This window comes from Schistocerca cancellata, chromosome 2 (genome assembly GCF_023864275.1).
Source record: "Schistocerca cancellata isolate TAMUIC-IGC-003103 chromosome 2, iqSchCanc2.1, whole genome shotgun sequence".
Lineage (NCBI taxonomy): Eukaryota > Metazoa > Arthropoda > Insecta > Orthoptera > Acrididae > Schistocerca > Schistocerca cancellata.
In genome coordinates, this window is record NC_064627.1 from 12,723,754 (window position 1) to 12,750,050 (window position 26,297).

At 43.1% G+C, this 26,297-nt stretch overlaps 1 non-coding gene across 1 annotated transcript; it reads right to left on the reverse strand.

The window, feature by feature from the left end:
• Positions 1-20,675: 20,675 nt before the first annotated feature.
• Positions 20,676-20,781, reverse strand: LOC126163343 (U6 spliceosomal RNA). Its single transcript, XR_007535232.1, has one exon. It is a non-coding gene; the product is annotated as a U6 spliceosomal RNA (small nuclear RNA).
• Positions 20,782-26,297: the final 5,516 nt, after the last annotated feature.

Consider the following 26,297-nt stretch of genomic DNA (forward strand, 5'->3'; position numbering starts at 1 on the left):
TGATGATGAATTTAGTAAGTCGTAGTTGGAAAGTAAGACACGAGTTGTTTGCAGAACAATGGAGAAACTGATGGACGTCCGATCTCGAGGAAAATCTGTTTAGTTTCGGCAAAAATATTGGAATACGTGAGTAATATTGACCTTTCTGACGTATCTTGGAAGATACTACGTTTGAAGGGAAGGAAACGTACGCTTATAAAATTTGTAGAGAAGGATTTTGACAATGTTGACTGGAATACATTGAAATTTTGAAGGTAGCAGAGTTAAAATACATGGAGGAAAAGGTTATTTACAATTTGTACCAAACCCAGAGTGTAGTTATTAGAATTGAAGCACGTGAAGGGCAAAGAGAGGTTGAGAAGGAAATGAGAGGCGTAGCCTACCCCCGACGTTATTCGATCTGTCCTGTGAGCAAGTAGTAAAGGAAAATCTGGAGAGGGAATTACAGCTCAGAGAGAAAAAACGAACTTGAGATTTGCGTATGAGACTGTAATTCTGTTAGAGATACTATCGTCTTGGAAGGCTTAGCGGCTCTAGAAGAGACTGTGAGATTTACGTCAACGAAGTACAGCACGGGTAATGGATGTAATTGAATTAAATCATTCAATGCTTAAGGAATTGGGTAATAAGTCACTAAGGTAGTAGGCAAGTTTTATTTTTCTTCCAGTAGAAAGAATGCAGGTATGTTCTAGCAACAGAACGAAATGTGTGTACCCTCCAATCTCTACTATTTATTGATTTGCGCTTGATTATTACTTGCTATTGTTGGCTGGTTGGAAAATTAGGCCTGCAGTCGTCTTCGCTTGACCCAGTCATCTACTTTCTGCTGTTGCCCGTAGTCTTCTACGTTCGATTTTGTCTTACAAGATAATCTTTTCTAAATTATCCCCTTTCTTTTTGAAAATGTGCAAAGCAACTGGAAGTATATTTGGGAGATGCGGAAAGATAAACCTCGCGTAATGTCAAGTTCTCCTGTAGTGGAAACACAAAGCACAGACAACAGAATAATCGAGAAAATATACGAGAAAACACAAGATGTTATACAGTACGAACTCATACATAAAATCACCAACATTTTCAAAAGACAGGGCATACACAACAGACAGTTCCATCCAAAACTGACAAAAGACGTAGACATATACCAGAAAGCAGGTATATACGAATTACAGTGTAGCACTTGTGATGGCACATACGTATAACAAACCGGTAGAACATTTGATGTCGGATAGAGAGAACACGTGAAAGCATGCAAGTGTGGGACAAACCACTCCACATTAGCAGAACACCTCAGTGACACGAAAATAGGTGAAAGAAGTGCGGCCGTATCCGGAGTTACAGTATCTCGCGAGATACTGTTTCTTCCGTAGGTGTGTTTAATTTGCAAAGGCGCGGTATTTACTGTATGTGGCTTCGTAAACTTTCCCTGCGTAATAGTTGATTGTATTGGTGCCGGGTCTGCAGCCAGGAGAACATAATTAGGTTGAGTGGAGGTTGTGTTGCGGTATCGGCCTGTGACTTCCAGCTGATGAACGGCGCTCGCCACGGGTGGTGCGTGCAGCAGGCGCGCTGTACGCAACAAAGATAATTGAGGTGAGACTGTTGGTAGCCGAAGGTTGCGGCCTGCCAGTTGCGCGTCCTTCCGCCCCTGCGCTTCCACGCGGCCACCCTGTCGCTTCCTCTGCCTCGGTGACGGTTTCCAGTAGCGCCATTTTGCCATGCACGGTGTAGTTTAACCACAGCGACACGCGAACAAACTAGTCTCAGTACATCTTTGAAACTGTGACTGACGCCCGAACAACAGGGAACTGAGATACATTGAGCCTAGAAAACAGTGCATTGCTAATGGCTAGGCACTATCCGAAATCAGGATTTGCCAAATAAAACGTGCAGCAGAAGGACGACTGATTGCTGCGCTCTGTAATTTATAAAAGATTTGAGTGAGTTTGAATGTGGTGTCATAGTCGGCGATCGGACTGAGCATGTGTGACGTAGCGATGAAGGGGGTATTTTCCCGTACGGCCATTTCACAAGTGTACCGTGAATATCAGGATTCCGGTAAAGCATCAAATCTCCGACGTCGCTTTCCTGCAAGAATGGGACCGACGATAACTGAAGAGAATCGTTCGATGTGACAGAAGTGCAACCCTTCCACAGATTGCTGCAGATTTTGACGCTGGGTCATCAACAAGTGTGAGCGCGCGAACCACTCGACGAAACTCCGTCGGTATGGGCTTTCGGAGCCGGAGGCCCACTCTGTACACTCGACGACTACACGACACAAAGCTTTGTGCCTCGCCCGGGCCCGTCAACACCGATATTGGATTGTTGATGACTGGAAAGATTTTGCCTGGTCGGTCGAGTCTCGTTTCGAATTGTACCGAGTGGATGGACATGTACGGGTAGGGAGACAACCTCACGAATCCGTGAACCCTGCGTCTCAGCAGGGGACTGTTCGAGCTGCCGGAGGCTCTGTAATAGTGTGGGGCGTGTGCAGTTGGAGTGATACGGGACCGCGGATACGTCTGGATACGACTCTGACAGTGACCCGTACGTATGTATCCTGTCTAATCACCTGCATCCATTCGTGTCCATCGTGTATTCCGACGGACTTGTGCAATTCCATCAGGACAATGCGACACCCCACACGTCCAGAGTTGTTACACAGTGGCTCCAGGAACACTCTTCTGAGTGTAAACACTTCCACTGGCCACCAAACTCCCGAGACATGAGCACCGTAGAGCATATCTGGGACGCCTCGCAACGTCCTGTTGAGCAGCGACCTCCGCCCCCCGTACTCTTACGGGTTTATGGACAGCCCTGCAGGAGTCGCGGTGCCACTACTTCAGACATCAGTCGAGTCCGTGACACGTCGTGTTGAGGCACTTCTGCGTGCTCGCGGGGACCCTGCACCATATTGGGCAGGTGTACCAGTTTCTTTGGCGCTTTAGTGTATACCCTGCACGATAGTAAAAGCGAACAAATTGCAGGTTGCTTCTACACCGAAGAGTTGCAGAAAAGCTCAGAAACGGATTTGTTTCTCGTGGAGAGATTTATAAGACGTCGAGGAAATAGTCAAATGGCTTGGTTTCTCTGCAGTACAAAATAGGTGGATTGATGTTAACTTTTTGCTATCTATTGGGGTGCGCAGGTCACAACAACACAGTAGCATAACATGCGTGCTAGGAGACACACTAGACAAACTGCCAGTAGAATTTCGGAATATGGCTATTGTGGACCTGGAATAAAGCTACAAAAACGCTTGGCTCGCCCTAATCGTCACATTGCAGAGAGGATTTTAGCTGATAAGGCTACGGCGATACGCAGAAAAAAGGATTGTTATTGTTTTGTTGTTGTGGTCTTCACTCCTGAGACTGCTTTGATGCAGCTCTCCATGCTACTCTATTCTGTGCAAGCTTCTTCATCTCCCAATACGTACTGCAACCTACATCCTTCTGAATCTGCTTAGTGTATTCGTCTCTTGGTCTCCCTCTACGACTTTCACCCTCCACACTGCCCTCCAATACTAAATTGGTGATCCCTTGATGCCTCAGAACATGTCCTACCAACCGATCCCTTCTTCTAATCAAGCTGTGCCACAAACCTATCTTCTCTCCAATCCTATTCAACACTTTCTCATTAGTTATGTGATCTACCCATCTAATCTTCAGCATTCTTCTGTAGCACCACATTTCGAAAGATTCTATTCTCTTCTTTTCAAACTATTTATCGTCCATGTTTCACTTCCATACATGGCTACACTCCATACAAATACTTTCAGAAACAACTTCCTAACATTTAAATCTATACTCGGTGTTAACAAATTTCCCTTCTTCAGAAAAGCTTCCCTTGCCATTGCCAGTCTACATTTTATATCCTCTCTACTTCGACCATCATCAGTTATTTTGCTCCCCAAATAGCAAAACTCCTTTACTACTTTAAGTGACTCATTTCCTAATCTAATTCCCTCAGCATCACACGACTTAATTCGACGACATTCCATTATCCTCGTTTTACTTTTGTTGATGTTCATCTTATATCCTCCTTTCAAGACACCATCCCTTCCGTTCAACTGCTCTTCCAAGTCCTTTGCTGTCTCTGACAGAATTACAATGTCATCGGCGAACCTCCAAGTTTTTTATTTCTTCTCCATGGATTTTAATACCTACTCCGAATTTTTCTTTTGTTTCCTTCACTGCTTACTCAATATACAGATTGAATAACATCGGGGAGAGGCTACAACCCTGTCACACTCCCTTCCCAACCACTGCTTCCCTTTCATGTCCCTCGACTCTTATAACTGAAATCTGGTTTCTGTACAAATTGTAAATAGCTTTTCGCTTCCTGTATGTTACCCCTGCCACCTTCAGAATTTGAAAGAGAGTATTCCAGTCAACATTGTGAACAGCTTTCTCTGAGTCTACAAATGCTAGAAACGTAGGTTTGCGTTTCCTTAGTCTAGCTTCTAAGATAAGTCGTACGGTCAGTATTGCCTCACGTGTTCCGATATTTCTACGGAATCCAAACTGATCTTCCCCGAGGTCGGCTTCTACCAGTTTGTAAAGAATTCGCATTAGTATTTTGCAGCCGTGACTTATTAAACTGATAGTTCGGTAATTTTCACATCTGTCAACACCTGCTTTCTTTGGGGTTGGAATTATTATATTCTTCTTGAAGTCTGAGGGTATTTCGCCTGTCTCATACATCTTGCTCACCAGATGGTAGAGTTTTGTCAGGGCTGGCTCTCCCAAGGCCATCAGTAGTTCCAATGGAATGTTGTCTACTTCCGGGGCGTTGTTTCGACTCAGGTCTTTCAGTGCTCTATCAATCTCTTCACGCAGTATCCTATCTCCCATTTCATCTTCATCTACATCCTCTTCCATTTCCAAAATATTGTCCTCAAGTACACCGCCCTTGTATAGACCCTCTATATACTCCTTCCACCTTTCTGCTTTCCTTCTTTGCTTAGAACTGGGTTTCCATCTGATCTCTTGATATTCATACAAGTGGCTCTCTTTTCTCCAATGGTCTCTTTAATTTTCCTGTAGGCAGTATCTATCTTACCCCTAGTGAGATAAGCCTCTACATCCTTACATTTGTCCTCTAGCCATCCCTGCTTAGCCATTTTGCACTTCCTGTCGATCTCATTTTTGAGACCTTTGTATTCCTTTTTGTCTGCTTCATTTACTGCATTTTTATATTTTCTCCTTTCATCAATGAAATTCAATATTTCTTCTGTTACCCAAGGATTTCTACTAGCCCTAGTCTTTTTACCTACTTGATCCTCTGCTGCCTTCACTACTTCATCCCTCAAAGCTACCCATTCTTGTTCTACTGTATTTCTTTCCCCCATTCCTGTCAATTGTTCCCTTATGCTGTCGCTGAAACTCTGTACAACCTCTGTTTTATTCAGTTTATCCAGGTCCCATCTCCTTAAATTCCCACCTTTTTGCAGTTTCTTCAGTTTTTATCTACAGGTCATAACCAATAGATTGTGGTCAGAGTCCACATCTGCCCCTGGAAATGTCTTACAATTTAAAACCTGGTTCCGAAATCTCTGTCTTCCCATTATATAATCTATCTGATACCTTTTAGTATCTCCGGGATTCTTCCATGTATACAACCTTCTTTTATTATTCTTGAACCAAGTGTTAGTTATGATTAAGTTGTGCTCTGTGCAAAATTCTACCAGGCGGCTTCCTCTTTCGTTTCTTACCCGCAATCCATATTCACCTACTACGTTTCTTTCTCTCCCTTCTTCTACTGACGAATTCCAGTCACCCATGACTATTAAATTTTCGTCTCCCTTCACTATCAGAATAATTTCTTTTATTTCATCATACATTTCTTCAATTTCTTCGTCATCTGCAGAGTTAGTTGGCATATAAACTTGTACTACTGTGGTAGGCGTGGGCTTCGTATCTATCTTGGCCACAATAAAGCGTTCACTATGCTTTTTGTAGTAGCTTACCCGCACTCCTATTTTTTTATTCATTATTAAACCTACTCCTGCATTACCCCTATTTGATTTTGTATTTATGACCCTGTATTCGCCGGACCAAAAGTCTTGTTCCTCCTGCCACCGAACTTCACTAAGTCCCACTATATCTAACTTTAACCTATCCATTTCCCTTTTTAAATTTTCTAACCTACCTGCCCGGTTAAGGGATCTGACATTCCACTCTCCGATCCGTAGAGCGCCTGTTTTCTTTCTCCTGATAACGACATCCTCGTGAGTAGTCCCCGCCCAGAGTTCCGAATGGGGGACCATTTTACCTCCGAAATATTTTACCCAAGAGGACGCCATCATCATTTAACCATACAGTAGAGCTGCATGCCCTCGTGAAAAATTACGTCTATAATTTCCCCTCGCTTTCAGCCATTCGCAGTACCAGCACAGCAAGGCCGGTTTGGTTAGTGTTACAAGTCAATCATCCAGACTGTTGCCCCTGCAACTACTGAAAAGGCTGCTGCCCCTCTTCAGGAACCACACGTTTGTCTGGCCTCTCATCAGATACCCCTCCGTTGCGGTTGCACCTACGGTACGGCTATCTGTATCGCTGAGGCACGCAAGCCTCCCCACCAATGGCAAGGTCCACGGTTCATAAGGGGGGGGGGAGGGAAAGGATACTGGTATAGTAAACGATGGAAATCGCAGCCACCGGAAAGGCACTATACTTGAAACCGTACAGGAGAGGGCTTGGTCTCTTCCTAAATAAAAACAAACCCGTTAGCAGTGCCACCAGACCGGGCACTCACAAATGCTGATCCGCTTCAGTTTGTTGGAAAAAATTCCACATTGCGAGATTCCGTGGTGGTGTGTTTATGCGGGATACATTACCGAAGATTAAGTGGACAACTGCTGAAACTGTATTATGAATTTAGATGTAGCTGAAGGTCCCGGCACCCACTGGGTGTCATATGTTACGAAAAATGGAAATACCGTCTACTGTTTCGACTCATTTGGTGACCTGGCAACCGCCAGAAGAGTTAAAACGACACTTCACTCACAGAAGACGTATGTTCCACAATTTTCGGTGCTATCAATAATGTAACACACACGTCTACGGACATCTGTGCATCATGTTTCTCTCGACGTTTACAAAGAAGACATATGTAAGGAAAAACTTTAAACATTTCATCAGTTGATGTTCAGATGCAACCACTGTGACTATGAAAGAACGGTCGTCTGAGTTAAGTGCAAATTACTATCCGCCAATTGATTTGACCATTGGTAAACGGAATATTGCATCGATTGGACTGGAGACGTACAAAATCATCCCAAATATCGCTGAAGATAACAATAAACTGCACCTGGATATTAATGATGAAAAAGATATTGTTGAAATAGAACCTAATGCATACGATATCGATGACGTAAAGGAAGTCTTAAAACAGACTGGAAAAGGTATTGAGCTGTGTACAAACATTAATATACTTAAATCTGAAATAAGCGATGTGAAAGCAGCGATTGACTTTAACCAGGAATGTTCTATATGCTGCATACTGAGTTTCACAAAAGGACAGATTTTGAAAAAGGATCCTAGTAAAGTTTAGAAGGCAGATAAGACTGTTGACATACTGCCTGTTAGCACAATCCGGGTCGAGTGCGACATTGCGACGAACTATCCCGACGACAGTCTGATTCGTACTATTTACAAATTCTTACCATCAGTTGCAACAGAGTATAAGATTGCTGAGACTCTCTCCAATGCGATATACCTTCCAGTGACAGTTCACACATTGGACTATTTGGAGTTGCGTATTGTGGACCAGAATAATCAACTTGTTGACTTTCGTGGTGAGGAGATCACTGTACGATTACGTCTAAGGCAGGATGGGCGTAGTATATAAAACCAGCACACGCAATTACGTCCTCACTCAATATAACCAGTCCAGTAGAGTATGATGAGCGAACTTTACGTCAAGAATACTTCTTGCATAAACCCTATTCTTCAACCACATTTAAGAAAAATTATGAAATAAGAGGATTGTCATCCAGCGACAAAAAAATATTTTACACTGATTGCCATATTGCACCGACAATTAAACCCTGCAAAGTGGCCCCTACATATCGTCAAATACGGAAAGACTCCTACTTAATTACACTGCTCTCCCAGCGAGGACATGAGCTTCAACATTAGAACGTGAAACCGACCTGTGGTCCATCAGTATATCACTGCGTAACCTACATATCGTCAAAAATGGAAACACACCTACTCAATTACACTGCCCTCCCACTGGGGACAGGACCTACAATATTAGAGCGTGAAACTGATCTCCAACCCAGCAATATATCACTGCCTACTGTGTCGATGTAGTAAACATGAATTCGTATCCTACACCATACAAAAATCGCCACTTTTACATCATTCATACATATAGCGCAAAGACAGACAGCACAGTATGAACCAGTAGATATCCCCCTGCGTGGTCGGCAGTCATCCACGCCAGACGGGTGGCCGCAGCACCCTCATAAGACCGAAGTCACTCTCAGAACTGTTGTACAGATTCGGTCTCGTTTCCCCTTGGCACAACCGCGTTACTGTTTCTGGTGGGGACCTGCTTGCTTGCTTACTCGCTTTTCTACACCCATCTCCAGACTCTGGGATTACAAGAACATATCTAATTTCGCGTGGTTTGCTAGAATATCATACCATTTTCGCAGTACTTCTCGATATCAAGCACATATCAATATTGCTTGCATAGCAGTACCTCTCACGTGATGTAATTCCGAACATATAGACTGGAAATTATCTCTCTAGAAACCTGAAATTTAATTAGGTGGGGCATGCTGTAAACCACTGACTAACTAGAAACCTGTCACGTCTGCAAAGGCATTTACTCGTAAACTCGAAAAAATAAAGAAAACTGATATTTCCACTCGCAAATACCGAGGGCAGTGATGCAGCAGATTCCAAATCATCCCTATAATTTACAAGGTCAACTAAGGTGTTTCTCATGTTTAGAAAACCAGCAGTCGTGTCCTCCACATGCTAGATGCACATGCCACAATCGATTTTCCCTCAACTAAATAAAGCCGCAAATGTGCAGAAGCCGTCAACCAAACAATTTACATGGTAGGCAATAAAGGTCCAGCGCAAACGCATCTCCATATTCAATCTGCTCAAATTTCCACGCAATCACGAAAGCTATCCAACACATAATAAGTATTAGTTCGCTATTCGGCAGTCTAGAGGACAGCACCTTAATTCATCTACATTCCTACACTCCAACAGGCCTCTCCATTCTGCGAGCTCCTACCCTTAACGGGAAACGTTAATCACCCCCGCACAGGTCACCGGCGATGCAGACCGAGCACGCACAAGTAGGATCAATCATCCTAAGAAATCGGTCACGTATATGTTTTATCCCTGTACTTACAACTAAAAGTTACGAGCGCGGTCTCAGTTGAATGACATTCGACGATGAGCAAAGTATCAGAAACATGCTCAGCTGATGGCTGTGGCTCTGGAAATAGAAATATCAGTACCCATTCTTATGACTTGACACACTCTCCCCATGCTATTAGAATACTCCACATCAAATCCATACCGTCCTTACGACTGGACATAGTACTTTCCTTTGCACTTGTCGGAACACACATACTTTATAAGCCTGATGCTCAAATGCGAACCTATCACGCACCCCCTACTACTAAGTACAATACTCCGTCAATAACTGATCGCTGGCAATACAAAATAATACTGAGAGAAAATCAACCATGTGTGTGCCACTGCCGTGTCCTAGAAAGAGAGGTTTATTCGCCAGATATTAAAAAAAAACTCTATCCGAACAACTAGTGTATGTTACTGTCACAAGCAGTCTTGGTTCTACATGTGCACACAAGTATCGATGTTAAAAGCTATACTGGCTTTATAAATCAAGGTACGACATCACTTCTGAATGAGGTGGTTTTTTGTCCAGACAAATACCGTGACGGCGATCACAGGAGTATATAGTATCAGCACTCCGATTACACGTCGCCTATGGAGCAACCTCGTAATAAAATCACTGAATTTCGAAAGTGATTCGGCTAAGGAACATGGTATATAAGCTGTATTTGCGACTCCCTCACGCCGTCCCAGCTAGATATTTCTATAGTACTTGTAACGTTTTCTGTCTCGAAACCGCTGAAAAACACACACGCACACACACACACACACACACACACACACACACACACACACACACACACATGCGCGCGCGCGGTTCACCTTGAAGCATCCGGTTGCATCATCAACGGCGAGAGTTGTATGAAAGCAATGCCACCACCTCATGCATGCGGGACCCGAACGGGCGCCTGCGTACGGTTTGACAGTGGACGGCCACTAGCCCCCAATGTGGTCCTGTGGACAGGTGGTGGGGGACGGTGCCTGCACACATTGATTGCATGTCTGTTGCACTATTTTGTGAGGAGGCCTGTAGGCTGTGCTGTGCACTATTTGGACAGTTTACGAGTCGATTTCGTGTCTGTACATCTGTGTACTGCATTATTTAGCAGCCGTTTGCAGGTCTGTACTGAAATTATTTCGTTAATTTAGGAGGTGTTTGCGTGTCTGCAGAGCGTTATTTAGGAGTAGTTTACAGGTCTGTGTGCTGTGTGGCGTGACCCCAATCGTGTGTTTTGTATCAGTGTGGTAAATATACTCCATCCCTAAGTAAACTGTTCCAAAATAAATAATGCACACTCCTTCCTTGCTCCCTCCAGCATCCCAGCGCATGCTGAGTCATTTAAGAGGCATTTTCTTCCTCCAAACCATCATCTTCGATTATATCACAGGATGTGCTAGGTCAGTTGTAGTCTAGATCTCGTGGTGGAGACACTGCTTGCAAAATAAAAATGTCAGCGTAGACAGAGTCGCTTCCCCACCATTTACCCCCACCATCTTGGTTTGTCATGGAACGGACAGCAATCTCTGGTGGTGGTACTCTGTATTATGTCTACACCTTGTGGTGAACACTTTGTTTGCCGCTATCTTGGATAAAACTACTTGCGTCATCAGCTGACATCATGGCTGCCATCTTGGCAGAATGGAAAACACAGCCCTCTAGTGGTGATACTGTGTACTAGGTCAGTACCTCATATCGAACACACTGGATGGTAGTGCTGCGTGGAATTGTTTAAATAAACACTGGTGCGTGATTTCGATAAATAGCAAGCATGTTTGCAGAGTCTTTTAGATCGATTATTATTTTGACAATTTATGCATTATTTACGAGTGGTTTGCAGGTCTTTAGGCTGCGCAATGCATTATTTTGACCGTTTACAATTATCAAGTGCATGTGCAGAGCATTATACATGAGATATTTAGGAGTAGTTTGCAAGTCTGTATGCTGTGTGGCATGTCAGTGTGTGTGTTCTGTACAACTGTTATAAATATACCCCATCCCTAAATAAATTGTTACAAAATAAATAAAGTACACTCCTTCCTCTCTCCACCAGTCCAGTGCAGGCAGAGTCCTATTCCCCCCAATCTGTAGGAAGAGGTGGCGGTCGGGCGATTTAGGTTAATGGAGGTAGTTCAAGTGTCCTATCTTCCCGCGATTTTCTTTGGTTAGTAGAGATAACGCAACTGACCTATGTTTACCTCAAAAATTCAAACTTGGCGCGTGTTCCTAGGAAGAGGTGGCGGTCGGGTGACTTAGGTTAGTGGGGGTAGTCCAAGTGACCTATCTTTCCGCGATTATCTTAGGTTAGTAGAGGTAACCATGGTGTGATGCATTATTCTGTTGGAATTTGAACTTCTTGCCATTTTTCTGGGGTAGGGGTAGGGAGGGGGAGTTAGGTTAGTGGAGGTAGCCCAATTGACCTCCTTCCTACCAAAATTAAAACTTTCCCCCAAAATCCGCCATCTTGGATGACGCCACCACCGCCATCTTGGATACATCTGGCACCAATGGAGAGTGGACTTTGCCCCAATACTTAAAAAAATGATTCCACTGTATTTGACATCTGGAAGTTAACTAGTGCCAGAGTCTACTTTAATTTAGAATTCTACACTTATGACAATTTATACCTGCAGTGGGATGAAAATCTATACAATCTAGCATATGATATGCATGCGAGGTTTTTTGCTTCTTACTATGAAGATGTTGAAGAGGAACAATGCCTGCTCAATCCACGGAAATTCAAGGAGCAATCATCGATCTTCATAATAGAGGCTCAAAACGGAACGAGTTAATTAAATTTGGGCCTGTAGATGTACGTGCCGATTTTGAATCTTTGGTGAATTTCCTGGAACACACACCAGCATATCATCAAGTTCTACAGGACCCTATGATTAATTACTGACTGCTCACCGGTGTTGTGCAACTTGCTGTATAAATTAACAGGCGTTGTGCTGAGCATTTCACAATGGTATCTCAAGGTGTAAGGATCATTGTCGACGCTCAGTGTTTCTGTGATGGTGAGCGTAGACAGTTCATATTGAAAGATGTTGCGTTCATAGTGTACACAGAAGATGCCGGAACAATAGAGATATTGTCGCAAACGTTGCATCACTAAGGCCTTTCAAGAATGTGCAGTGATCTAAAACATGGAAGAGTGCAGAGTGGTTAACACATTTCTACCACAGAATTCACTGGGATGATCCTGGCGTACCCTATGAAGGTATGGGGACGTTTCTTCAATTATTCGACTACATGGATACCGTCATGTATGTGAAATGGGAAGGAGATCTCATGGATGCATCGAATCTTCAAGTTTGCTGCTGTTCAAGACGTGGAATTCTGTGGGGGTCTTGCTCTCCATCGACTCAAGTAGAACATGTGTGGAAATTGTGTTGCTGTGTCTGTTTATGAAAATGTGAAATTACTTTCAAGTTGGATGAGAAACGAATGAATTTTAACCGCACATTACGTGCATGGTTTATTTAGTTATTTCATCTCGAGCCTTGTAGTTGATCCCAGATACTGCGCCTGTGATTTTCCTCAAGCACTGGCACTGTAATTTTAGACATGTTTGCTACATGTCTTTGGAACTAGAGACGATCACGTGTTATCTGTACCCATAATCCAACACAGGCAATATGATAGGCAAAGTCCCAAGTCGTTATTTCATTTTTTTTAAATTTATTTTAAACATCACCTCCCTTGTGCTTCAAACAAATACCATGTTCGTCTTGCACAGCCTTTATATTCATTTGTGAGGTTAGGGATTTGTGAAATAACAGCAAAGACGTGTGGTACCGAATAACAGTCTTTTTTATTCAGACATAAATATTCACAGAAGTAATACCGCTTTACATTCAAAAATCTTATTGTTTTTACAACACATGAATTAATATTGGTTGTACATTCACAGTTCCTATTTTTTTTTACACACACACACACACACACACACACACACACACACACACACACACAGTTCTTGGTTTTACAATTAATAGTTCTGGTTGAAAAAAAACTTTTTTTACTTTACATTGCAGTTGTGTTCGAATATTTCTACATGATTAACAGTACTGGGTGAAAATTTCTACATTACATTGCAGTACTGATGACAGCTTTTGCAGAGGCGCAGTTTTTCTTACACTAATACTATTACTACTACTATTACTAGTGAAATTCTACCCAAACAGAAGACTTAATTTATATGTTGAAGTAGGTGGCTCTAACATTTTCCACCTCAAGTAGCTGGAAAAATTTAATAATGCAATGCAGTGAGTGGCTCTAAAATGCCACCCCAAACAGCTGCACCAAAATGAACTGGCGGGAACTCTCACTTAAAACTAATTCAACTTCGACAGCTAGCGGCAGGTGAAACTTTCTATTTACACACACACACACATACACACACACACACACACACACACACACACACACACACAAGTGCAAGAGAGAGAAGTACAGTAAAACTACATTTTTTCTCCATTTACAATTTTTTAACCTTTTTTGATGATTTTTCTACAACTTTTAAATTATTTTATATATACTTGGCTAAGTTTTTTCAATTTTTTCATGATTCTTATAATTTTTAAAACTTTTTCTGGCATATAATTGCAAGCATAGTGAAGTTGGTATGTGAGGCTAAGGGGATTCCCTTCACAGCGGGTGATAGGGGAAGGAGACATTCAAAATCAATATATACAACAAACAGACATCACTCATGGTGGTGAGCATTCTTTAATTTATGAAACTTGTTTCCTTCTAAAGGGATAACAACACGTACCAGTTCCTAGGAATCACAGTCCTTCAGATGATTTTTAAATACTGTTCTCCAAAAAGGCATTTAGACACTTGAAGCAAATATCCTCTTTACTCCCGTGTTTACTCATCTGGGAGGTGAGAAGGTGGGACATGTCTTTGACCCATATGTTATGCTGATTATCAGAGAAGAGCTGAAGTTTACTTGAAGATCGCCCTCACCTGTATGTTTCGAAAAATGGAGTGATCCAACAAGATAATGCTTCTCCTGCTCATCTGGCATGCTTTTCTTCTCCAGACCATAAAGGTGAACCGATATTCTGGAATTTTGTGCCTCAAATTTTGGTATGTCCTGAATCTTTACAGGGATCTCGATACTGTCAATGTTATAAAATCCACGAATGTTAAGACCACCTCTGTATCGAGATGTGCACTGTGCATGTTTCTTGTAATTTCTCTTGTAAGCCAGGATTAACCATACAAAACAAGCCTCATCCTTCGCATTTTGGACGTTAATACTTTCATCTTATCCTTATGGAGCTTGATATAAGTGGACACTCCTTTTAAAGGATCACAGAAATGAATGTGGGTGCTGAGATGTGATATTTGGCTGAGTGCTGTAGCTGACCTTCTTACTACCATCTTGGAAAACCAGGCCAGAATAGTACGAGACTACTCATTGGTTGGTGTGCTCCGAGATATAACGCCATTATCACCCCAGATGTTGTGCAGGCTTTTCACTTCAGCAGTACCCTGCTGTTTGCGTGGGTGAGTCAACTCGCAGCTGAGTACTGCATTAATCTAGGACTTTGAGGAGCTCTGTGCCCAGCACCGGCAGGCATGCTTCTAGAAACCTGACTGAATCGCGATTCCCCCCCCCCCCCCCATCTGGACTCACAGTTCTAGTGAAAGAGATACTCCCCTCAAAGGCCCTAGCAACCACCGAGTATTCCAGAAGAGTTATGACGCCACGAATCTGATGTCTTTGACAAGCAGGACGGGAGAGGGCACTACCGGTAGCCACAGGTTAACACTGCATTGGGGAGGAGGCGCCTGCTGAAGTGAGGGGTATGCGCCAAGGCACACGTACTTCCTGTTGCCGGCAGTGGTGAAGAGTTGCAGTAAGACGAGGTGGAGGCGATGGGGCCTAGCGGGAGCAGCCCGGTTGTCGTGAAGGCATCCGGCAATGCTGCTGCTGCCTGCTGGAGGCTCCACCACCACCACCACCAGCCTGGGGGTTGGGAGGTCGTTTGCCGTTCATGCACTCGGCGGCAGTGCGTGTTCCATTCCTGCCGCCGCAGCCACCCCTCCAGGCATTCGTGCCACTGCCAGCTGTTGTGGCGACTGAGGTACCTCGAACATACGAATAATGAAACAAATTAAGTACAGCGCTCACGGTTTTTAAGAAATATATGTTGTAAACAAATAACGACATTCCAGAATAATAGTAACAATTATTATATGTTGGAACGACGACAGTTGCGCTATAATCACCTTTTCCACTGTGGGTCCAAGGGTTGAGCTGTTCAGTAAGGCTTTCCGGTAGTTGTCCCACCCGACCCAGTACCCCCTCGTCCTACTCCAAAAGGGCTTCCTCTGCAGCCGCCATCTCATACACCCACTCTGGTATTTCACCCTCTGTCTTGGTCACTGACCCTACCTACAACAATAAGATATTGAACACAATTATTTCTTGAAAATGTTAGAGACACACCCACAGAAAATCGTACTGAAAATCATATTATTTATGCCACTGAAATATAAACAGAAAATCATATTCTTTAGCTCTCTGAAGTATCAACAGAAAATCGTATTCTCCAGTTCAGTGAAATTACTTATATGTGAAACACACTGAATTTGAAAGTCAGATTCTGGTACTTACAAGAGTGAATCGATGGCTCCTGGCTCTTGGGTTCGATACATACCCCTACCTCTCCTTCCTCGCCCATAGAAACACCTGGAAAAGCAAGGAATATGTATCAGATAGCTGAATGCACCATGTTACGAGAAATAACAGTATATACATTACGCAGTCCTCATCATTAGAACCACAGTACATTCAAAAAAAATCTTTTCTATAACAGCTACATGCTACCAAAAAAATAAGTAAATGCACTTACGCTCTTCCTGCCCTGTCTCGATTGTTATTGCTGGAGGCTGTTGCTGCAAGAGTGTGTCAGCCTCCAGCTGCCCACCACCACCACCACCTCTACCACCACCACCCACCATTTCACCCAGGCAGCCAACAGGAATGCACTATTCCTCCCCATTTGCTGATGAATGCTGGTGTGAGCACGCAGGACACGTTGGTGGTGGTGTGCCGACCATAGATTTCACATGCTTTTGTATGCGGGTTCTGGCGCACTCTGGAAGTACCAACTTGTTTCACCGATCCGTTCATTGTGCGCTCGTCATTCTGGTTGGAGAGCCCACTTCTGGTTAGTGGTTCACTGTGTGATAAACTGCCGCCACTGGCGGACATGCCGCTTCGCAGATCCCGTGTTACGCCCGTGCCTCCTGTAGCAAACTACTGTGATAGTGCATTTAACAATATTTTTACGTGATGTAGGATCGTCTTCAGAGTTTCGACATAGTGTATTTGCGTTCATTTAGTTTAGTTTCAATTTATAAATATTCCTGCACGATGTATTTTCGGGTGTGTTTACATTAATTTATTTTTGTGTGATGTATTTCCGTTCCATGTGCTCCTGGGAAGACTGTGCAGTGTTTTGTGTGCCAGTGTATTTGAAACAAATGGTTTAAATCAACATTTGCATATGTACTGAGATGTCAAACACTTTACCTAATTTGTATATGCGCGCAAATATTCCAAAGCAGTGTCGATTTGTAATTATAATTAATATTTCCTACTCAACTTGTCAAATCCATCCTGGCAGATTATTTAACGATTTATGTACAACGCATCTTGAAGCAAACTACTGTGCAGGGATCTTTTTGAAAGTGTATTTAGAGACATATTCAGTTGGATTTAACAACTCCTGAAGCAGCTTGTGCTCAAAGACAGCGGAAGGCTGTGGTATTTCCGACAAAAGGATCCGAAGTGTCTCAGGGAAGATGGCTGGTTGACGACTGGAAGGTTTCACAAGTGTGTCAGAACCCATTACGAGCTTTTCAGACTTCAAGTGTGGCGGTATGCCTCGCAACAAAAAATGTAAGTGTGTCGCAAATTGTTTAAATAATCTTCTGTCATCTGCAAAGCTCTCTCTCTCTCTTTGTGCAGTGTTACATTTAGTTACTGTGACATCCTCATTTTATAAACTGTGTGAAATAATTCACGTGATGCCAAAATTGTTTAAACAATATACAGTATCGCTGCAAATTGTTTAAATATTCCAACTATGGATCTTACAAAGTTTCGTATGCAAGTGTATCTCGGGTAGTTTCGTGGTATATAGTCACTTTGTGGAACGAATTGTCTAATTAATATTTCCTGTGGCGCATGTTCTGAAACAGCAGCATCATTTGAAGAGTTTTGTGAAATTTTCAAGATGTGACAATATTCCACACTTTGCTTAAACGCTAGATTTAATAACCGCTGAAGCAGCTCATGTTCAGTTGCCACAACGAGGGGAGGGGTACCCGTGTGCCACAAAGGAGGGCGGCGCGCCAGGCAGGCTGCCGCCGCGGGCCGGTGGCGCTCCGGCGGAAGAGAAAGTTTTTCGGATATCTTTAGTGTGATCTGTGACAGCGTAGTTACGTGCTTCCTTTAACTATTTGAATTAAAAAAAGTACCGCAATTGTTAAACATTGTCTTTGCTGCATAAACATCAGCATCAATTTCGAGATGTATTGCAATTTCAGAAATAAATAAATAATATTCTTAAACAAATTGTTTAAAAAATACCTTGTGCATGCTATATTAGTCTACTGGTGTGAGGTCTTCCCAGTCCAGCAGCTAGACACAGACTGAGCGAATTTCCCGCCATTTTTTCCCTGGGCCGCCATCTTGGATTACATCACAGGTGGAGAAGGGGAAGGGAGGGGGCTGAGAGTTCCCTGAGGGGGCCCACGTTACAGCTGGGGAAATCAGGGGTGGTGATAATTAATTGATCAGTTAATTAATTTGCGCAATTAATTTGATATCAAAAGTTGGGCAGAACTCACTTTATCCTACTACTTGTATAGTCTTTCTTCTTCGAATTTCAAATGAGTTTCTTAAACATACAGGTCATCTTTTATGCTACATACATAAATTAAGTAGCTTAGCACTTGCTACTTCGCTCGCATAGACTGTATAATTTGCAGTGTGTTTTGTTTCTTTGTGTTTCCTTAATCGAATTATTACGTTGTTGCCAAATTGCAACAATTTCTAAACTTTTCACGCTAATTAATGCCATAAAAGCACAGTCTTCTTCAGAGGTACTTATCATTGAAAAGCGATTCCGGTAGCTGCAGTCCGAGGGCTTTGCTTTCTTGTGCTCACGTTTCCATGGGAACTTACATGCCCTAACAAGTGAGATGTGAAATACCACTTTCCATAGACCTAAATTTCAAATTTTTTTAATATGATGAAATATTTTCCTAAAAATCTTCACTCTCTACTTAACCATCTAAAGGGTCGAATTTCCAAAATCAGTGAAACAGATGTTAGCTTTAAAGATGTTTTCGTAATGAAATAGTTACATAAAACTTTTAGGAGGCTGAATGTCTAAAAACATTCAAACATACATTTTTTTTATTTGTAACCAAGAAGTCAAATACCAATTTTCATAGAATTAGGTTTCAAAATGCTGTAGTAGTTATTTAACATTGATTATTTTCAAGAAAATTTCATCCACTATATCACCCCCAAAGGGGTAAAATTTACAAAAATGCTTAAACACTTGTTTCTTTATTTCGAACCGAAAAACTTCAAATTGCCTCAATAACAACATGTTTTCGAAAAACCTTTCATGCACGGTTTCACCCTCTTAGGGGATTTCGAAAAATCCCTTCTTAAATGACGCCTACTAGATAAGATCAATAGCCTCTCCAGATTTCAAGTTTCTGTCCTCAGTGGTATGGGCTGGGTGAGTCAGTCAGTCAGTCAGGACACTGAAAACTGTTGCTTTGATATTCTGCTAGGAAACAAAGTACCATCGATTATTTAAAATTATCGGAGTCCCCTGTGGAAAAGAGCTTCAGTCATGAGATTACTTAACAAATGAGTTAGAGTAATGTGTTGTGTATTTGACGATAAGGATTTAAAACCTTTAAGGCTGAAGGCGCAAAAAGGTTACTGTGTTGGTTTTATTAGTTGCGGATGAGTATAGTGTGGGTAGTCTGTATTCCGTTTTAAGAAAACGTAGTTTTCTTACGCATATCAGTGTTGATCATGCAGTCACGACTCTAAAATATTTAATTTTTGAAAATATGGTCTACAAGTAGCATGAACAAAAAAAAGCCTATTAAAATTCACAAAAAGGAGCCCACGACATGCCGTGTAAGAGCACCCAAATTCTGGAAAGCCATAATCATACATTTATTTATCTTAAGGAAACTAAGAGTTTTTCCGACTAAAAACATAAAAGTTAGTATTAGGCTGACAGTTCCAGTGGTTCAAATTAAGAACCCTCCACACGGTCACGCTTCAAAAATCGTATCGCGCTGGCGACTCTTGCAACAGCGCCAAGCTGTAATCTCCACTCTCTGGAAAAGCGCGCCACGTCCCCAGCGACGCCTGAGGTTTCGTGGTTCGCCAGCGGCGGCACGTGGAGCTGCCTCTGAAGCAGCAGAATGCGGTCCACTGGTGGGGGCAGAGAAAGACGCAGGCAGGCGACGGGTCGTACGCAGGGGGCCGTGTGGCGCGCCTGCGCTGACGGAACAGTTTCTGTCAACCTGCGCACTACTCCGTTCGGTGCTGGTAAATCTTTGAAACCTCACACGTACGTTACACTGTGTCATCAAAAGTATCCGGATACCCCCAAAAACATCTACATCTACATCCATACTCCGCAAGCCACCTCACGGTGTGTGGCGGAGGGTACCTTGAGTACCTCTATCGGTGCTCCCTTCTATTCCAGTCTCGTATTGTTCGCGGAAAGAAAGATTGTCGGTACGCCTCTGTGTGGGCTCTGATCTCTCTTATTTCATCCTCGTGGTCTCTTCGCGAGATATACGTAGAAGGCAGCAATATACTGCTTGACTCCTCGGTGAAGGTATGTTATCGAAACATCAACAAAAACCAGTACCGAGCTACTGAGCGTCTCTCTTGCAGAGTCTTCCACTGGAGTTCATCTATCGTCTCCGTAACGCTTTCGCGATTACTAAATGATCCTGTAGCGAAAGAATCGCTTTCTGTACTCTGAGAAGAGATTATTGGTAACGGAAATGATCGTACGGGATTGTTGGCCAGGAGGCCCCGTGCGGGGGAGTTCTGTCGCCATATTGCAAGTCCTTTTTTGGTGACGCCACTTCGGCGACTTGAGGGTCAGTGATGATGAAAGACAAACAACACCCAGTCCCCTGCTGGGAATCGAACCCGGGCCCCTTGCGTGGTAGGCGGAAACGCTATCGCTACGCTACGGAGGCGGACAAATGCGGAACGCTTCTCGATTTTGCGTGTTATCCTTGCGCAGGGTCATGCTAACCTCCTCTGTATCGTTCCAATTTTAGTATATGTACCGCAGAAGCGAATACAAAAAAAAAACATACGTTTTTCGCGTTAGGTGCATTGTTCTGCCACCTACTGCTAGGTACTCCATATCAGCGAGCTCAGTAGACATCGCGAGAGGGCAGAATGGGGCGCGCCGTGGAACTCACGGACTTCGAACATGGTCAGGTGATCGGGTGTCACTTGTGTCATACGTCTGTACGCGAGACTTCCACAATGCTAAACATCCCTAGGTCCACTGTTTCCGATGTGATAGTGAAGTGGAAACGTGAAGGGACACGTATAGCACAAAAGCATACAGGCCAACCTCGTCTGTTGACTAACAGACACCGCTGACAGCTGAAGAGGGTCGTAATGTGTAATAGGCAGACATCTATCCAGAACATCACACAGAAATTCCAAACTGCATCAGAATCCACTGCAACTACTATGACAGGTAGGCGGGAGGTGAGAAAACTTGGATTTCATGGTCGAGCGGCTGCTCATTAGCCACACAACACGCCGGTAAATGCCAAACGACGCCTCGCTTGGTGTAAAGGGCGACTGAACAGTGGAAAAACGTTGTGTGGAGTGACGAATCGCAGTAGACAATATGGCGATCCGATGGTGGTGTGGCGAATTCCCGATAGACGTCATCTGCCAGCGGGTGTAGTGCCAACAGTAACATTCGGAGGCGGTGGAGTTATGGTGTGGTCGTGTTTTTCATGGAGATGGCTTGTACTCCTTGTTCTTTTCCGTGGCACTATCGCAGCACATGCCTACATTGACGTTTTAAGCACCTTCTTGCTCCCACTGTTGAATAACAATTCGGGAAAGGCGATTACATCTTTCAACACGATCGAGCACCTGTTCATAATGCACGGCCTGTGGCGGAGTGGTTACACGACAATAACATCCCTGTAATGGACTGGCCTGCACAGAGTCCTGACCTGAATGCTATAGAACACCTTTGGGATGTTTTTGAACGCCGACTTCGCGTCAGGCCTCACCGACTGACAGTACCTCTCGTCAGTGAAGCAGTCGGTGAAGAATGGGCTGCCATTCCCCAAAAAACCTTCCTGCGCCTGATTGAACGTATGCCTGCGAGAGTGGAAGCTGTCATCGAGGCTAAGGGTGCGCAAACACCATATTGAATTCCAGCATTACCGATGGAGGGCGCCACGAACTTGTAAGTCATTTTCAGCCCGGTGTCCGGATACTTTTGATCACATAGTGTACGTTAACAGCCCACGTTCAGAACTGTGTTTGAGAACATTTCTCATATTTTTTCATTATTCCTTGTAACATCGCTTTACGAAGTAATTTTCGTACCAAACTGGAGAAAGATACTGGCTGTTTTAAGAAGAGCTAGGCGGCACAGCTGAGAGCAGGTGTGGCCGACCAGCGAGCGCTGGTAGCGCCACGGCGAGGGGGGGTGAGTGGTCGCAGTGGGGGGCGGGGGCGGGGGGCAGGGGGGGCGCAGCCCCCGCAGTCGGCTTGTCGCTGTTCGCCGCCAACACCGACCGTGTTCAGCCACTGCTACACGGACGTTCTGAATTGCGGACACCACTGCGTCTACGCATTTATTAAAAAAAATTAAAAACTGGAGACGTCACACCTTTCAATGCTGAATGGGAATTGCGTCTTGAACGCCGTACCAACTGATCGCCATCATCACGCTAAAGAGTTGGAAAAATATTCTCTGGAGCATCGTTACAACACCAGCCACAAAAATGATGTTGCTAGGGAGAAAACTGGGTTAAGAGAAAACAGACTGACCAATTGTTTGGTATCATCGAGCGTTTTAATGCAAGAGAAAACGATGTGCTAAGACATATTACAGATTCATGCCACTAAACAAAAGTTAATCATATGGAAAAGTGGGCTTCAAGTTCATGATATGGAACATTTCTCGTAAATCAAAGCAGTCATTTCTCGACCAAACGTGACTACCTTCGTTTCAGTAATTCAAAAATTTCGTCATGAGCTCTCAAAGAGATTTCTAGATTTTGCACGTTGAAGACTGATTTCTATTTATTTGTCAGACCGTTCTCGCTTGTGCTGCTGATGTACCTCCTCATTACGTCAGACCTGAGCTGACAGACGTACAGCGTAGCACCCGGCTCAACTACCCGTTAGGTCACTCCTGGAATTTACAAGACTCTTATAAAATGCTACCCCCAAGAGCCATATTCGTGACAGTACAGAGAACTTGGTAAAGTTAGTTCAATGTTTGCTTCAACATATGTGCGCCAACGGTTGCTCTTCTGACAAGTCCCGCCTACTACTCGTTGGCGTCACAGCTCATGTAGGGCCTTAGCCTCTCTGATGATCACAGCCCAATCCTGACGGTTTTCTGCTCGTTTCGTCCATCCCCTGACTCCAGTCTTTCTCAGATCACTTTCCACGTACTCCACCCATCGTTCCGGGGTCTCTCTTTGCTTCTTTTGCCACCTGGATTTCCTGTGTAAACCTTTTTGACATCTAGATTTTCCGACATTCGCTTTACATGGCCCAGCTATCTCAATCTACTACACTTATTTTCAGTCACTGAGTCAGGAGTTCTATACAGTTCTTCCAGTTCCTTGTTTCTCCTTATCCTCCATTGCCCCGCCCCATACATGGCTCCAGATATCTTTCTTAATATTTTCCACTCCCATCTTCTCAGAGCTCTTCTTCTGCTACTTTCATTGTCTATGTTTCTGAGCCATACATTACCACCGTTCGACAGACAGTCACCTTCGATTTCCTGCTCAGGCTACGTGACAGAAGGATCTGGATCAGGGCCCAGCAAGCTCTATTTCCTGCAGCAATCCTAGATTTTATTTCTTCTGTTATTCTGCTATCCTCCGTAACCATCACTCCCAGGTATTGGAACTTCTCATATCTCTCATAATTGCCTCTGATAAACTTAATATATTTCTCTTTAACAACAGCATTTTTTCTGGAAGCAAAGAGATACTGTGTTCTTGTGTTGTTTAATCCAAGTCCCAACTGTTCTACCTCATATTCCAGTCTGACAAATCCTTCTTCCATTTCTTTCAAACTTCTAGTCAGCATACACACATCGTCGAAATAAGCTAGATTTTTGTGCATACCGTTAAACAGAGTGCCATCTCGGTTATCAATCTCCACCCTTCGCATCACTCTCTCCAACACTATTTTGAAGAGTAGCGTGCATAATACATCACCCTGTCTTAACCCTTCATTGACTTCAAATTCTTTAGAAAGTTTTCCTTCTCCTTTTACCTGGCATTTTGTGCTGGTAGGGTCATTTGTACCAGTCTGAAAAGTTTTCTTGGGAATTCCATATCCATTAAGGTGTCATATTGCTTTTTCCTTTTAACACTATCTTAGGCCTGTTTGAAGTCTCCAAAAAGCTGGTGTACATCCACATTATATTCATAACACTTTTCCCTTATTTGGCTTATAATGAAAATCTGGTCAGTAGTTGATCTGCCCCGTCGAAAACCGCACTGGTAGTCCCAGAGTCTTTCTTCTGTAATTGGTGCAAGTCTCATAGCAATAACTTTGGCTAATACTTTTTACATCACGCTGACTAAAGCAATACCGCGGTAATTTTCACAGTTTGCTATGTCCTTCTTCTTGTGAATCGGGCATATAATGGCCATGTTCCACTGGTCTGGCATCTCTTCCTTTTCCCATATTTCCACTATCAGCTAATGTACCAATCATGTTAGATGTTCACCTCCATCCTTGATCATCTCTGCTAAAATGTTGTCGTTACCTGGAGCCTTATTATTCCTTAGGTTTTTAATTGCCTTCCAAACTTCCTATATTGTTGGTATAGGTACAGGTCTTTCATCCTGACTAACATTCTGCCACGGTTTGTCACCCTCTGTTTAATTTTCTTTCAGAACTTCTCTTTCTGTAGTGACATTCAGCAGCTCACTGAAATATTCGGCCCATCGGTCTAGAACCCGTTCTTCTCCTCATATAAAATATCCTTCTTTATCTCTGCAGAATACCATACGCGGTTGGAAGCATTTCTTCAGTTCCTGAACTCTCTTGTAGAATTTTCTTGCTTCATACTCTTCTTCTAGCTCCGTAATCCATCTCTTCTCTAATTTTCGTTTCTTTCTTCTGCAAATCCTATCTGCTTCTTTCCTTGTCTTCATGAATTCTTCTGTATTAGATCTTGTTGTCCTGTTTATCATTTTCTTCCTTGCCTCATTTCTCTCTTCCACTGACTTTTTACAGTCTTCAACTTACCGTCCTGCCATTTTCACCCTTTCTTATAAACCTAAAACTTCTTCTGCAGTTTCTTGTTGAGCCTCATTAATTATACTCGGTTTCCCTTCGATGCTTTCTAGAGCTTGGCTTTGTTTAGTCTAACTCTTATTCTGCAGTTCTGTTTCATACTTTTCGGATACTCCCTTCTCTTTCAATTTGGAATCATTGTATCGTCGCGGAGCTTTTTTCTTCCCTCTGAATCTATAGACGGCTATGCGTTGTCTGTATTTCACTCTTACCATGTAATGATCCGAGTTGCAGTCAGGCCCCCTGCAGCTATCAACTTCAAGGATGTCAGACGCCTGTCCCCAGTCGATTACTACATGGTCAGTTTGATTCAAAGTAGTGCCATCTGGCGAGCGCCATGTGGCTTTCCTTATGTTCTTTCTCTGGAACCATGTACTCTTCACTACCATTGCATTGTCCATGGCGAAGTCTACAAGCCTTTGTCCATTTTTATTCTATACCTCATGTAGGCTTTTACTTCCCACTATTTCTCTAAAGGCTTCTTCTTTTCCCATTTGTGCACTGAAGTCACCGATCACTATCTTTATGTCATTCCTTGGTATGCCTTCTAATTCCTTCACTTCATCCTCATCGTCTTCGTGGGTGCATACATACATACTAGAGTCATGTTAAAGAACAGGCCTTCATTCTCAAAGTATACGTCCTTTCATTCATAGAGTTAAAATTTATGACTGCTACTTTACACTTATTGTCTACAAGAAAGCCAGTATCACCTACTATACCACTGTCTCCTCCACTACACATAATTGTGTAATTACCACTTCTTATGATACCATCTTCTTTCCATATGACCTCTTAAATTGCTGCTACTCCTACACGGAATTTCTCCATCTCTTGTTTGAGTCCATGTAGTTCTGCTGGTGTGTTCAAAGTTCTTACATTGCAAGTAGCAAAGTATATATCATTTTTCCGTTTAAGGTGTCCTTTCTATTGCATGAGTCGTTCGTCAGTATCATCAATCCGGCTGTTGCTATCTCTGAGTTTCGAAACGACGTTTGTTTTAACAGATTTTAATCTGCGTAACACCATGTGTTTGTATAATGAACCATAGTTCCACATATATCATATACTGGTTTAACGCCCATTGCTTCGCTAGCGCAGTCTGTATCGTCAGCAAAGATTTTTTTGTTTTCTTTTTCTTTAATGAAGTTTTTATGTGGTTCACAGATTGCAACACCTTCTATACTTTCCACACTAATTAAGGCCATATAAGACTAGCCTTTACGTAAGGCACTTCTGATCAGTTCTGGTAGCTGGAATCGAAGGTTTTTGCGTTCTTGTG